Below are 15636 nucleotides of genomic sequence, written 5' to 3'. Positions count from 1 at the left end.
CTTCCTTGAGCCAAATGTGATGAGAGTAAGCTTCATGTTTTCCCTCTCACCTCCTCCCTTTTTCCCTCCATTGAAAAGACATTTTCTTGCCTCTCTTATGAGAGATAATTTGCCACATTCCATTTCTCCCTTTCTCCTCCCAATATATTCCTCTCTCAACCCTTAATTTTATTTTCTTAGATATGATCCCTTCCTATTCAACTCACCCAGTGTACTCTCTCTGTCTGTCTGCCTGTCTGCCTCTCTCTCTCTCTCTCTTTCTCTCTCTCTCTCTCTCTCTCTATATATATATATATATATATATATATATATATGTATATATATATATATATGTATGTATGTATGTATGTATGTATGTATGTATGTATGTATATGTGTGTGTATGTGTGTGTGTATGTGAGTATGTGTGTTTCTGTGTGTGTGTGTATAATCCCACCAACTACCTAGGTACTGAAAAAAGTTTCAAGAGTTACAAATATTGCCTTTTCATGTAGGAATGTAAATAGTTCAACTTTAGTAAGTCCCTTATGATTTCTCTTTCCTGTTTACCTTTTCATGATTCTCTTGATTCTTGTGCTTGAAAGTCAAATTTTCTTTTCAGCTCTGTTCTTTTCATCAAGAATGCTTGAAAGTCCTCTATTTCATTGCAAGATCATTTTTCCCCTGAAGTATTATACTCAGTTTTTCTAGGTAGATGATTCTTGGTTTTAATCCCAGTTCTTTTGACTTCTGGTTTGATCTCTTAATATAGAAGCTGCTAGATCTTGTGTTATCCTGATTGTATTTCCACAATACTTGAATTGCTTCTTTCTAGCTGCTTGCAGTATTTTCTCCTTGACCTGTGAACTCTGGAATTTGGCTACAATGTTCCTGGGAGTTTCTCTTTTTGGATCTCTTTCAGGAGGTGATTGCTGGATTCCTTCAATATTTATTTTTCCCTCTAGTTGTAGAATATCAGGTTGTAGAATATCATTTCATGAAAGATGATGTCGAGGCTCTTTTTTTGATCATGGCTTTCAGTTAGTCTTATAATTTTTAAATTGTCTCTCCTGGATCTATTTTCCAGGTCAGTTGTTTTTCCAATGAGATATTTCACATTATCTTCCATTTTTTTCATTCTTTTGGCTTTGTTTTGTGATTTCTTGGCTTCTCATAAAGTCATTAGCCTCCATCTATTCCATTCTAATTTTTAAAGAACGATTTTCTTCAGTAAGTTTTTGAACCTCCTTTTCCATTTGGCTAATTCTGCTTTTTAAATCATTCTTTTCCTCATTGACTTTTTGAACCTCTTTTGTCAATTGAGTTAGCCTATTATTAAAGGTGCTCTTTTCTTCAGCATTTTTTGAGTCTCTTTTAGCAAGTTGTTGACTCATTTTTCATGATTTTCTTGCATCTCTCTCATTTCTCTTCCCAATTTTTCCTCCACCTCTCTTACTTGATTTTCAAAATCCTTTGTGAGATCTTCCATGGCCTGAGACCATTGAATATTAATTTTGGATGTTTGGAATAGAGAAGCCTTGACTTTTACATCTTTTCCTAATGGTAAGCATTGTTCTTCCTCATCTGAAAGGATGGGAGAAGATATCTGTTCACTAAGAAAGTAACCTTCTATAATCTTATTTTTTTTCCTCTTTTTTGGACATTTTCCCAACCAGTCACTTGCCTTTTGGGTCCTTTGTCAAGAGTAAGGTGTACTCTAGGGATCTGTAAGATCTCAGTTCCTCCAAGGTGGCCCAATCAAGCGTGTATGCTGGTTTGGGAGCAACAAGAAACTTTTGTGCCCAGAATCTGTGAGTAATAGAGTTTCCTCTCCACAACCACCTGGTCTCCAGTTCTTCCAAGCCAGCACAGGGAACTGAGATTCAGATCAGGTGCTCAATTCCTGAATTTGGCCTAAAGCCAGAGCTATGGGGAGACTCTGCTCCCTTCTCAGCCAGCTGAAAAAACCCTCTCACTTTCCTATGGTGCCTGTGAGTTGAGGGATCTACAAACTGCTGGTACTGCCACTGGGTATTCTGCTCCTGTGGCCTCCTAGGGTCCTCCTCTTGGCTCTGTGCTGCTCGGCCAAGGCTGGGCTGGGCTCTGCTCCACATCCAGTATGACAGACCTTTCCCATCAGCCTTTCCGGTCACCCTGGGCTGGAAATCTCCTCCACTCTGTTGTTCTGTGGCTTCTGCTGTTCTAGAATTTGTTGAGAGCCTTTCTTTACAGGTATTTTATGGGCTGTGGGGGAAGAACTAGTATATGTGTGTCTTTCTACTCCACCATCTTGGCTCTGCCCCCCACACCAATGCTTTAAAAGAATCACTTTGGCAGCTTTGTGGAAGATGGATTGTAGTGGGGAGAGATGAGGCAGAAGACCAATTAAGAGGCTATTACAATGCTCCAGCTAACAGATGATGGAGGCCTAATATAGTGGAGAAAGGAGAACATTTGTAATATATGTTGTGAGGAACAAAAGGACAGGACTTGGTGACTGATTGAATATGTGGGGTGAGGGAAATGTTAATACCAATGCTTTGAACTTGGATGACTAGAAAGATGTTATCTTCAATAAAGCAAAGAAGTTTGTTGGGGATGGGAGAGGTATTTGAAAGATATTGAGATCTGTTTTAGACGTGGAGTTTGACATGCCTATGGGACCTCCAGTTCACAATGTGCAATAATAGGTAGCTTGTGATTTGGGACTAGATATCAGGAGAAAGACTCAATATCAGATCTATCTATCTATCTATCTATCTATCTATCTATCTATCTATCTGTCTATCCATGTAATCTATCTTATATAGATGGATAAGACAGACTTGTGTATACATATATGTATATATACATATATGTATGTATGTGCATATAGACATATACATATATATTTTTGAAAGTCATCAGCATAGGTGATATATGACATGATATGATAATATGATAATTAAATTCATGGGAACTAATAAAGTAATCAAGAGAAAGGATGTAGAAAGAAAAGAGAAGACCCAGACCAGAGCCTTGAGGTTCCCCCAAAATTAGGGTAACTTGAATGATGGTCCAGCAAATGAAACTGAAAAGGATCAGACAAGATTGGTGTTGGAGGAGGGGAACCAAAATGGATAATGTCTTGAAAATCCAGATAAAGTACTCAGGAGAAGAGGGTGATCAGCAGTGTCAAATACTAGAGATGAGTCAAGAAGGAAGAGAACTGAGAAAATAAGACCACAAGATATGACACTTAAAAAATCAATGGCACCCGTGAAGTGGGCAATTTCGGATGAGTAATGAGTTCAGAAAAGTGAATGAGAGGAGAGAAATGGTGGCAAAAAGTGGAGTTTAAAAAAACAAGGGATGATAAGGTCTAGAAAGTTTGGATTTTTTTTAAAGATAGAAGAGACTGGGGAACGGTTTTTTTTTCCCCTACTTTATTTGTTTTCAGTTTTCAGCAATCACTTCCATAAAGTTCAAATTTTTCCCCCTCCCTCCTTTCCGCCTCCTCAAGATGGCATGCATTCTTATATGGACTCTATACACACATTCCTATTAAAAACATTTTCCTGGAGTATGTTTTTAGGTACTAAGCCAGGAATCAGTCCTTAGAGAGGAACTGAAGATTAAAAAGCAGGAATAATTGTCAGGAGTTGGGGGAAGGGTGGGGAACCGCTAGACATAACAAGATGTGATGAGATCAAAAGTATATGTAAAGGTGTTAGGCTTGCTAAGGATAAGGAACACTGTTGTTCAGTCATTTTTAATCAGTTCAGACTCCTCTTGATTCTATTTGGAGTTTTCTTGGCAAGGATATGGAATAGTTTGCCATTTTCTTCTCCAGCTCATTTTACAGATGAGAAAACTGAGGCAAACAGAATTAAGTGACCTACCCAAAGTCGCACAGCTAGTTAGTAAGTATCAGAGGCTAGAGTTGAACTCAGGAAGATGAGTCTTTCTAACTTCAAGCCCAGGGCTCTATCAACTATGCCACCTATGTGCCCTCTTTCCCCATACAAAGAGCTTAATAAATGCGTGTTAAATTGAATTAGAGACTTACAGGATGGGTAGATTTTTGGAGAGAGAAGGAGGTAGATGAATGAGGAAGAAGGGAAGGAGAAAGTTAAGTGGGATGAGGAAACTGTAGAGGAAGAGTGATTCTAAGTGGAAAATATACCAAAGTGTGGGAAGTAGCTAGTGAAAATATATGGGGGCCTACAAGCTACAGAAAGAAAGAAAAAAAACACAACAACCAGGCTCTTTTGTGCCCACCATAGGCTTGTTGTTCAGCTATTAGCTCCAAGTAATTTATATTCCACCTTCTAAGATCTCTTTTGAATTAGCATGTGATTCTGGGTTAGGTCACCCCAGTTTCACACTCTCAGCTCCTGTTCCCTCTGGTGAGCAGAATTATAGTCTGTTTGCTCAAAAATAGGGAGCATTACCTCACCACTCAGTCTCATTTTGCATGGACTGAAACTGAGTACCTATTAGTAGGTCATTGTAATTTGTCATCCTTTGGAGGACAGCCTCTCAATCATCACTTTTGTACCTCTGGCTACCTGCTGAACAGAAACACTATAGCACCACTGAATACCTGTAGCCAGTGTACTAGAGAGAATTGGTTAGAGAGAGTAGTTAACTATGGAGGTAGTGAAAGTGAGTGGGATTTGCTTGGTGGCTTTAGAACCACTGGCTCTCCTGAATCAGTCAGCTTTTATGTTGAAAAGCTCTTTTTTCAAAATGCACCATCAAGAAAGAAAATAGTTCAGCCATAATAAGAGATTTGGAGGTAGTCAGGCTCCCTGTTCCATTAGGTCCTTTGCATGTGCTTGGAGAAATTTCCTCTCAAAGAATATCCTACTTAATACTCCCAGTGGGAATTTTTAGGGCTAACTACAAAACAGCTTTCTTGAATGATCTAATACTTGGTAGGGGAGGCTAGATTATAGAGATCTAGAAAGCCAGGCAGAAGAACTGAGATTTGAGAATATAGGCAATAGGGAGACAGAGGAGATAAGAAGCAAGAGGAGATTGACAGTAAATAATCCAATAGGGCCGAGGTGTGATTGGCTCTTTTAGAAGATTAATCTGGCATTCTGGGCAGTTTGTTATTGAATTTCAAGGAGAAGAGATTGGAGGCTGGGAGACCACTAAAGAGAGATTGTTATGGTAAATAGATTAGATGGTACAGCCCTGAACTCAGAGCTAGGGGTGGCAGTAGGAATGGAGGGGAAAAGGCTTTATTGTATCTTCTAATAATTTCCTACAACTGGTCTTCTAAAGTTATGGGTTTACAATGTATCACCAAATCAGTTCGCAAATTTGATTTAAAAAAAAAAACAGTAAATTGGTTGACTAAAAATAATTCACTTTTAAGGAGAGAAGCTGGTAGAATAGACAGAGAAGAAAAAAATCACTGATGAAGATCAGAAAAATAAATTAGAAAGAATTCAGTTGCATCTAAAGTAGATTTTGGGAACTCGGCAAAGTTATTTGTGACACTCTACAGGTGCCCATTGAGATGTCATCATCCCCCAAACCACTGATCATCACACAACCACCACATCCAAATCTGATGGGTGAGATAGCTGCTACTTGGGCTGCAATATTCTCATGATGTGTGTGTCATTAAGTAAATTATCCACACTAACTTTTTTCTTAATGTTAATTTCTAGGTTTTGGTTAAGACCAGTGTTTTCATCTATTCAAGGAACTCATGGTATGGAAACCTCGACTGTGCAAGCAGGTTGGCAACTGGTTTGTAACTTACTGTCTTAGTTGTCTGGGAACATTGGGAAAAATGAGAAAATGTTATTAATTGTTAGCTAATAATTAGCCAACTCTTAATGTTAAGTGATTTTCCTGTCCATGGTCACATGGCTAGAATGTGTTATTGGACTCTAAAATATAGAGTGGAGGATGAGAGTGAAGGGTAAGGAATTGGTCTTGTTGGCCTCTGAGGATTTTTTCAACTATATTATCTATGATTATGAGAAGGACTCAAACCCACATCTTAATGACTTAAAGGTCAGCATTCTATCCACCATGCCATGTTGCCTCTTAATATTTTTATAAAGAATTTTAAATTTAAAAAAATCTTATCTCAACAATCTCATTTTTTTGTGTTCTCATTGCATCCTTACTGTGAAATGGCAGCATCCCCATTTTATGGATGAGGAAATTAAGGACCAGAGAGATGAGGTGGCTTTTTTCATGTTCCCTACAATAAATTAATGGTGAAACTAAGGTTTCTGGACCTCTTGACTAGTGCTCCCCACTCCAAACACGTCAGAATTTATCTACATCTCTCTCTCTCTCTGTCTCTCTGTCTCTTTGTCTCTCTCTGTCATATTTTTTTAAAATTGAAGACTGTTTTAAACAATTCATATTTATTGACTCCTACAGGGTGTACAGCTGAAAGGGTTAACCCAACTCCCAAATGCCTAATTTACCATCTTGAATATAATTACTTAGGAAAAACTGATTCTATACATGGTTTGATTTAATGTATTTAGACTACTCAAAAACAACAAATAATATTAATTGTTGACTATTTGCAGGGCACTGTGCTAAAGCATCTGAATATACATCATAGAATCACAGATTTAGAGAAGGAAGGGACTTGAGATCATCTAGTTTGCCCTCTCATTTTACATCTAAAGACACTGAGGCTGGAAAGTTAATTGACTTGCCCTAGGTTACACAGGTGGTAAGAAGCAGAGTGTTAGGTTTTTATCTCAGGTACAAATAAAGCACTCTTTCCTCAATGACATAGGTTTAGCATAGAAGCATATCACCACAGCACTTCTGAGTAGGAATCAGCTAGTTTAATCTCCCTTTTCACAGATGAGAAAATGCCCAGAGAAAAGCACTGACTTGTCCAAAGTTACGTGGCTATTTTAGAGCTGAAACTAGAACCCAGTCTCCTGACTTCACTGAGTAAGCCTTCAACTGGAACAAACCAACAAAAATGCAGTGGGTCAGGTCCTAAGGTAAACTGGGACAATTCTGAAAAGGACAAGAATTAACAAAGCAAGGGGAGATACACAAGGGAAAACACCCAACAGAGACAATGCTCTGGAGCCATGTGGAATGCCTGGAAAGCCTGTTGGTAGTGTCTTTCTCCAATGCATTTTATTACCAGAGGTTGCAAAATGAAGTTAAACTACCAATGCTAATAAAACATTGTCGGAACCAAAAACCCTTATGCACTCACTCCTAGAGGTGGCCTGACTCCTTTTGTGCAAAGGTTACGGGAGATAATATGATTGGAAAACTCCAAAAACCACATTCCCATTTCCCTTTTTACCCACTGGGAAGTAACCCTCCTTAGCCAAGAATGCAGCACTGTTGTTACCCTCCAGTGCTGCTACAGACAGTTCTCCCTTCTTTAGCAGGGAACAGAAACTCCCAAACAATAGAGGGTCTTAAAGAAATGCTTTTAGCCCCTGTGTTTTAAGTACCCAAGACATTCTCCCCAAGGAATTACATTTTTTTAAAAAAGATTTCACATTCAGTACCACATACCACATTATGTATGACAGGGCTGGGATAAAGAGAGCTGTTTCATGTCAGCATTCCAACTAGGGGGAAAGTGAAGTCACCGGAATTTAGATTAATTAGCTAGATCTTGTTCCCCCAAAATTATAAGAATCTACTTTCTAGGCAAAGCTGTAGCTACTTACAGACCTCAAAACAGCATGAATGAAGAATAACTAAAGATTTGGAAAAGAAAATAAAAAGAAGAATCTTGATATACAAGGCAATGTCAGTGCCCAGACTTCAAATTTACCTGTGCTAGACAGCAAGGATAAAAACTCAGAAATCTATGATTTTTGGTAGGAGAGAAGAGATCAACTAAGTATCCTTTGAAAGGTGTGTTTGTGAGGAGATGCGAGGAGGGAAAAATAGTGAAGGGGATTTCTCTGGAGCAGAGTTACTACTGGACAGTGTCCAGAAATACAGCTCCTGTACTTCTTTCTACAGAATAAACTTACAGGAGCAACCTGGCATGGTGAAGATGGAATAGGCCTTGGCATTAGGAACACCTGGGTTCAGGTCTGACTTCTGACTCAAACTGGCTGTGTGATCCCAAGGGGTGTTGATTAACATCTCAGTATCTCCTAAGCAACATCAAGATTAAACATGGCTGGAGAGTTGTGGGTCTGCTTTAATAGAGGGAGTTTCTTCACTAACATTTCCCTAATAAGTGAAATCACAAAAAAAAGAAAAGAAAACCCAGTTTTAGAGGAAGTCCCAGGCCCTGGACTCCAGAAAAGGAGGAAGAAGAGAATATAATAACGGAAGACCATGACATATAGTGGGAAAAAGATTGGTATTGCAGGAGAGAAAACCAGTCATTTGGCAAGAGAAAAGGGGACAGGAATAAATATTTACATAGCTCTTACTATGTGCCAGGCACTGTGCTAAATCGTTTGAACAAATATTATCTCATTTGATCATCACACCAACCCTGTGAGGTAGATACTATTATTATCTCCACTTTAAAGATGAGGAAATTAAGGCAAACAAAGAAGAAATGTCCAGGACTATTCTGCTAAATGTAAGAATGGAAAATGTTTGATTCTCTTACCTTTTCCACAAATTTTTTCCTAGTATCTTAAAATATGGATTCAATTTCTTCTCTTTGTTGAAATAAAGATATATTTTTGTACTTGTCATACTTGGACAAACTTCTAAGGGGCAGCTAGGTGGAAGAGTGGATAGAAAGCCCAATTTGTGGTCAGGAAGACTTCCTCTCCCTGAGTTCAAATCTGACCTCAGACACTTTCTGGCTCTGTGACCCTGGACAAATCACTTAACCCTGTTTGTCTCAGTTTCCTCATCTGTCAAGTGAACTGGAGAAGGAAATGGTAAACCACTCCAGTATCATTGCCAAGAATACCCCAATGGGGTCATAAACAGTTGGACAGAATTGAAAATGACAACAATGGGGAGGAAATAGCCTGGCCAGAAGCGTAAGAGTAGGAGATGAAATATTGTTCATAGAGGTCATGGAGTGAGAGACTGGCAGTCAGTTCCCATGATATTCAAAGTCTTCTGCTCACTCTCAAAATTATGGGGCTCAAAATCTTTTCATAGAACTAATCACCAAGTTTCCAAGGCAAAGAGATACTTGATCCCTTCTTGAATTAGGTATGACTCACCTTCCCAATCCCATCAGCAGATTCACTAGACTGACAAATCAATGAAGTGCCTCTGAACTCTGACTAGGTACATATTGCTATCAGCTCCCTGGAGTTGTAGCAGTACTAATGGGGCCACATCTCTGATGTCATTTGTGCCCATGAATTCACTTGCACTTAATGGATTCTTTCTCAATACTCTGGTCCTATATTCACCTAGGGATGTCTCATTTCCTGTTACAAAATGAGCTTCATGATAGATTTTTTTTTAAAATCATTGTTTATTTTTTCTTTCAAAAAGGGAAAAAGATTTGATATATTATATCACTGCTTGAGTATGGCATTGACTTGGAACCAATGGTATTTTACAAAGTAAGAAACATTCAAAAAGCATTGTGTATCTTTCTCAGAAATTAAAAGTCATTTGTCTGAATAGACTGGTAGACTCATTCTCAACTGAGGCAGAGAGATCACAGAATCTCAGGGCTCAGAGATGGAAGGGAACTCCAAGTTCACCTAGTCCAATGTACACGAGAGGAGAAGTCTTCTCAATCATATCCATGAGGAGTCATTGAGTCTCTTATGAAGACTTAAGGGAATGGATAGCCCAGTACCCCCTGAAGTAATCCATTCAATTTTGAATCAGTTCTTCCAACTGAGACTTTTTTCTCCTCAGCACCAGTTCATGTAAGTCTTTCCAGGTTTTTCTGAAGTCCACCTGCTCATCATTTCTTATAGCACAATAGTATTCCATTACATTCATATACCACAACTTGTTCAGTCTTTTGCCAATTGATGGGAATTCCCCCAGTTTCCAACTTTTAGCCATCACAAAAAGAGCAGTTATAAATATTTTTTACATGTAGATCCTTTTCCCATCTTTATGGGAATACAGACCTAAGAATGATATTGTTGTGTCAAAGGGTATGAACAGTTTTATAACTCTTTGGGCATTGTTCCAAATTGCTCTCTAAAATAGTTGGATCAGTTCACAACTCCACCAACAATGGGATAGAGTTCCAATTTTCCAATATCTCCAACATTTATCATCTTCCTGTTTTTTCATGTTAGTTAATTTGATAGGTGTGATGTGGTAGCTCAGAGTTGTTTTCATTTACATTTCTCTCACCCATAGTGATTTAGAGCATTTTTTCATATGACTAGAGATAGCTTTAAATTCTTCCTGTGAAAACTGCCTGTTCATATCCTTTGACCATTTATCATTTGGGGAATGACCTGCATTCTTATAAATTTGACTCAATTCTTTATATATTTTAGAAATGAAGCCTTATTTTCCAACTTTCTGCTTCTCTTCTAATCTTGATTGCATTGGCTTTGTTTGTGCAAAAACTTTTCAATTTAAAGTAACCAAAACCAACCATTTTGTGTTTCATAATGTTCTCTATCTCTTATTTAGCCATAAACTCTTCCCTTTTCCATAAATCTGACAGGTAAACAATTCCTTGCTCTTCTGAAAACTCAGGATTCTAATAGGCAGAGGTGAGAAAAGGATTTGTCATTGTGTCTCATTACATTGCGCTTATTTACGTTTATTATAACCCTCAGTCCCTTAAACCATACTTTTAATTCATGATCATTTTGTAAGCATTTGTCCATATTACCAATTTCCAAATTTCTATCCTTAATCCAATCATTTTTCTCCCTCCCAAGTCCCACTACAACCCATTGCCTAACTCATTCAACTGTGCCTTCTGGAAGCCCCAATCTATAAAGTCTACAAAATGCCCTTTTTCATCAAATGCTTTAACCTTCCACCTAACTGCTCTACTGAAGACCTCCCTCTCTAAAACATTCCTCTACCACCATCTCTCAATGACTTTTCCTCTTTTGAGGTTCATGAAGTCTTCTTACATAATCTGGCCTCATTCTTGTTAGTGCTAACTCCAGATTATTTTAACAATGTTTTCCATGACTTGAGTGCCTGGCATACCTTTCCAAGGTAGCTACTTTGAGCAATGGATAGAGTGTTGAATCTGGAGTCAGGAAGAATCATCTTTCTGAGTTTAAATCTGACCTCAGACACCTTCTGGATGTGTGACCTTGGGCAAGTCACTTAACTCTGTTTGCCTCAGCTTATTTGTCAAGTGAGCTGGAAAAGGAAATGGCAAAGTACCCCTATATCTTTGCTCAGGAAACCCTGAATGAGGTCACAAAGAGTTGGATGGAACTCAACAACAACAACAAAAATACCTCTCCATCTCACACTTTACTGTTATCATCTGCAATGATACCCAAGTCCTTGATTTGTTACTTTCATGCTTCACTCACTATTACCCCAAAATTACTTGTACTGCTGATCTTAACCTGTTCCTAATCTGCAAAATCTCATTTCTGAGTAGCCACCATTATCTAACTTCTCTCTTCCCCTCCCAGAGCATTTGATCATCAATGAAGAATGTCACTAAATTAAGATAATTCTGTACACTGCAAAATCATGATACCTAAGTTCAGCTGGGACCTCCTCACCCTCAGCCTCTTTCTACTTGACCTTTATTTTTCTTATTTCCAACAGTGACAATTTCAACCTTTTTTTCCTCCTCTTGTCATCAACTACACCCCTGGTGCTTAGCTTCTTGGGTCACTGAGGTGTTTGAGATGGAAGGAAGGAAAGATTTATTAAGAATTTCCAGTGTAAGGCACTATGCTAAGGAAAAGCAGTCCCTGCCTTCAAGTAGCTTACATGTAACAGAGGAAGACAACATACAAAAGGGAGCTAAAAAGTATGGAGGAGGAGGTACAGTAAGAGGATGTGGTTTTGAAATGCAATAGCCAGGAACAGGGTTGGGAGGGGAATGAAGACCAGCCTAGGTACCTCACAAAATGGAAGCTCCAGCAGGAACTCTCTTAGGGGAAAGGTAGTCTTACAAAAGGATATTCCAGGTTAGGAAAGCTACAGGAATAGTTGGATGTTCCAGGGCGAGGAATCCCCAGGGCTCATGGTATGTGAACTCTCACAACTTCCTTCCTCCATTCCTTAAAACCTGCCGAAATCATCTCCTGGGTCTCTTTATCTCCAGCCACAAAATTAGACATGACATATACCTCCTCCTCACTAAGACTGAGCTCTCTATTCATTCCCTTGTTTCTACTCTCTTCCTTCTCACATTTCAGGACATTACTCCAATAGTCATACAGATGGCATAATGGCACCTGGACCACTGAAAGTAAAAGACTGTGTCAAAAGCACCCCAGACCCTGAATTTTGCCATACATTTCAATAGCCCAGGTAAATGATGCCTCTCACCAAGACATCTCCATCTCCCCCACCCCAGCTCACCTACATCACTTAAATAGTTTACTTGACAGTCCTTTCAGCATCACTCTTGGCCCACACCAGACTGTTTACCAGTCCTTAATCCCATCCACATTCTTTCGCTGTCCCTTTTTGTACATAAGCATCAGTCTCATTTCCATTCCAGGTTTGCTAGAAATTCTACCCATTCCTATTAGTATTACAATAAAACTTGTCACTTGACTGGAAGAAGGTTTGAATGAATTCATTCCAGGTGGAAGTTGTCCTGTTCCCTGACATTTTGGGGTTCCCAGCAACCCCAAACAGCATCAGTACTTGATGCTTCATAATTCTTCAATCTCGGTCTGTGAATCCTTTCCAATTTTTTACAAATATGCTTAGAGAAAGATCTCTGTCTCTCTCTGTCTCTATCATCTATCTATCTATCTATCCATCTATCCATCCATCCATCCATCTATCCATCCATCCATCCATCCATCCATCCATCCATCCATCCATCCATCCATCCATCCATCCATCTATCTATCTATCTATCTGTCTGTCTGTCTGTCTGTCTGTCTATCTCTCTCTCCATCTTTCTAAAACACCTCCCTTGACCTTTTAGCAATCTTTCCATTTAGCATATTCAGCTACTATCCTATCTCTCCTTTCACTCAAAGTTTAAATGTTTTGAAAGCACTGTCTGCTTTCCAATGAACCCACTCCTTTTCTACCAATTCTTGTCTCAGCTTCTTACAACAGAACACCCTGCACTTCCCACTGTCTAAAGATTACCAAAGACTTCCTAACTTTCAAATACAATGGTCTTTTGTCAGTCATTCTCTTCCTTATAAGAACCATGTATTCAGAGCTATAAAGGGACCTTAAACATGATCTTTCAGATAAGGAAACTTAACTATTGGAATAAAGCAATTTGTTCAAGGTCATGGAAATGGTGAACAGGAAAAGCAGGATTTAATCTCAAGGTCTCTAGCTTCAGGCCTATCACTTTCTATAGCATTATACTAGTTCCATATCCTTTTTTTAACCTCTATATAGTTCAGGTCTTACCTCTGACTCATGCTGTCTGTGTGACCCTGGGTTACTCATTGACCCTCTCTGGGCAACTGGGAACTAAAGTTATAAGTAGCAGAGCAGGGGTTAATCTGCATTGGGAGAGGGAGTTTCTCACTGGGTCTTCTCTAAAGTGCACACACACACACACACACACACACACACACAATAACTGCATATTTCAGTTACTTATGTACCCCTCACCCCACCACAAGATCATGAGTTCTTTGAGAACAGGAGTCATAGATTCCAAGCTAGAAGATGTCATTTAGTTGACCCCCCATGTCACAGAGGACACTGAAACCCAAAGACATTAGGGGGATTGCCCAGATTTCTCAAGATCCCACAGAAGGTTCTGGAGCTGAGATTGTAACTCAGATGCTTTGACTACCCTATCTTTCCCTCTTTTCGCTGTACTATTTTACCTTCTTTCTTGTTTAAACTCTATAATAGCCTAATACCTAGCAGAGAGTGCTCTGTACATATCAAGTTAAATGAATGTTTGTTGATATTCGTTGTTTTATCTCCGTTAAATTTCATAGTTTTCAAATTTGGTATAACATTCTATCCTTTTAAAATACTCAGAGTCAGAGTCCATAACTGGGACTTAAAGGGCTTCCCAAGAGAATTATATGAATACTACACAATCCTGAAAGCAATAGGCACTTTTGGAAAAGCCCCAACAGGAAGAATATTTGGCTTCCCTGAAGATACCCTTGGGAGCAGCAAGCAGAAACCAAGGAAAAAATCTTAGGGCAGCCCTCCCCTAGAGGGCCAGGAACAATGTGTCCAACTAGGGCCAGCCTCTCATCCTCTTTCACAAGAGGGCTCCAAACCAGGGTAGCACCCTTTTTCTTACACAGGATCATGTATACACACACAGACCGAGAGGAACATCTTCAAAGGAGGGCAGGGAAAAAATACAACTAAGGATGATGGCAAAGATTGTCAGGCACCACAATATTCAGGCCATGTCAGGAAGAGAGATTTCACAATGTTCAAGAACACCTGGGGACAGGCAGCTTGGGGTGAGATCTTTTTTTTTTTTTTTTTTTTTTTGTGACATAGCTAAACCAGACCAGAGTCACATGGATTTTTTTTTTAATTTTTAATAGGAAAAAGAAAGTTATTGCTCCTAAAGTCATAGACAGGGGAAAAAAATAGCTAGATAAATTGGAATTATCTAGCTTAGAACTGAGCATAGAAGATTCCTTATATTAGAAAGGGGGTGAGTAGTTAGAGAGGCAGGAGTAGGGAAGGGCACAGTGTTCCAGAGAAGGTTCAAATGTGAAAGGAGAAGGTACCCAGCAGGGAGAGGGGAGAAGGGACATCGCCAAGAAATAAACAGCCTATTGGATGAAGAAAAACTAGGTTAGAAAAACCTGTGGTCTTTCTTAACTATGTAAGACTGTCATGTAATATGCTTGCTACAAATTCCTCACTAGTTTCATATCATCTGAAAATCTGAAAACATGCCCTGATGCCTTTGATGATCCAAGTCATTGAAAAATTGGCAGCAAGGTTAAAAACGCCACCTGTGCCCCAAAGATCTTCTGTGTCCTGCCTAAGCCCTCATAATCCTTAGCTGTCCTTTCCCATGAAAAGTTTCTTTATAAATTTATAAATTCAAAGCTGCCTTCTGTTAGTCTGGGATACTGAACTTGGAAGAAAAGCTGTACAGCCACTTCATCATGTCCTTTCTCTCTCTGAAGTCCAAGGGACCTGGCTCATCCCATTAACATGAGGCTAGAGACTTATTAGCAATTCTCAGAATATGTAATTTCCTCACAGTCAGCGTTAGCTCCTCACTCTCTGGTTTCAAATTCAATCTGCTGACAAGTCTTATGTATCCGCCTCTTTCTCTCTTCTGATACTGCTGTCACCCTGGAGCAGACCTGAATCTTCTCATGCATGGACCATCAGCATAGAGCCTGCTGGATGGATAGAGTCTTGGAACAGGTCCATTTTCCATTCATCTGGCAAGGTGATCTTCCTAAAGTGCAGGCCTAACCGTGTCACACACACACACACACACACACACACACACACACACACACACACCAATAATATTAAAAAAATTTCAGTGGCTCCCTAGGATCAAATATAAAAAACTCAAAGCCCTTCAACTTACCTTCCCTGCTTCTGGGCTTCTAACACCTTACACTCCCCACAAAAGTAATCATCGTTCCAATG

The sequence above is a fragment of the Notamacropus eugenii genome, chromosome 1, assembly GCF_028372415.1.
Source record: "Notamacropus eugenii isolate mMacEug1 chromosome 1, mMacEug1.pri_v2, whole genome shotgun sequence".
NCBI lineage: Eukaryota > Metazoa > Chordata > Mammalia > Diprotodontia > Macropodidae > Notamacropus > Notamacropus eugenii.
Note: the sequence above shows the minus strand (reverse complement) of the source record.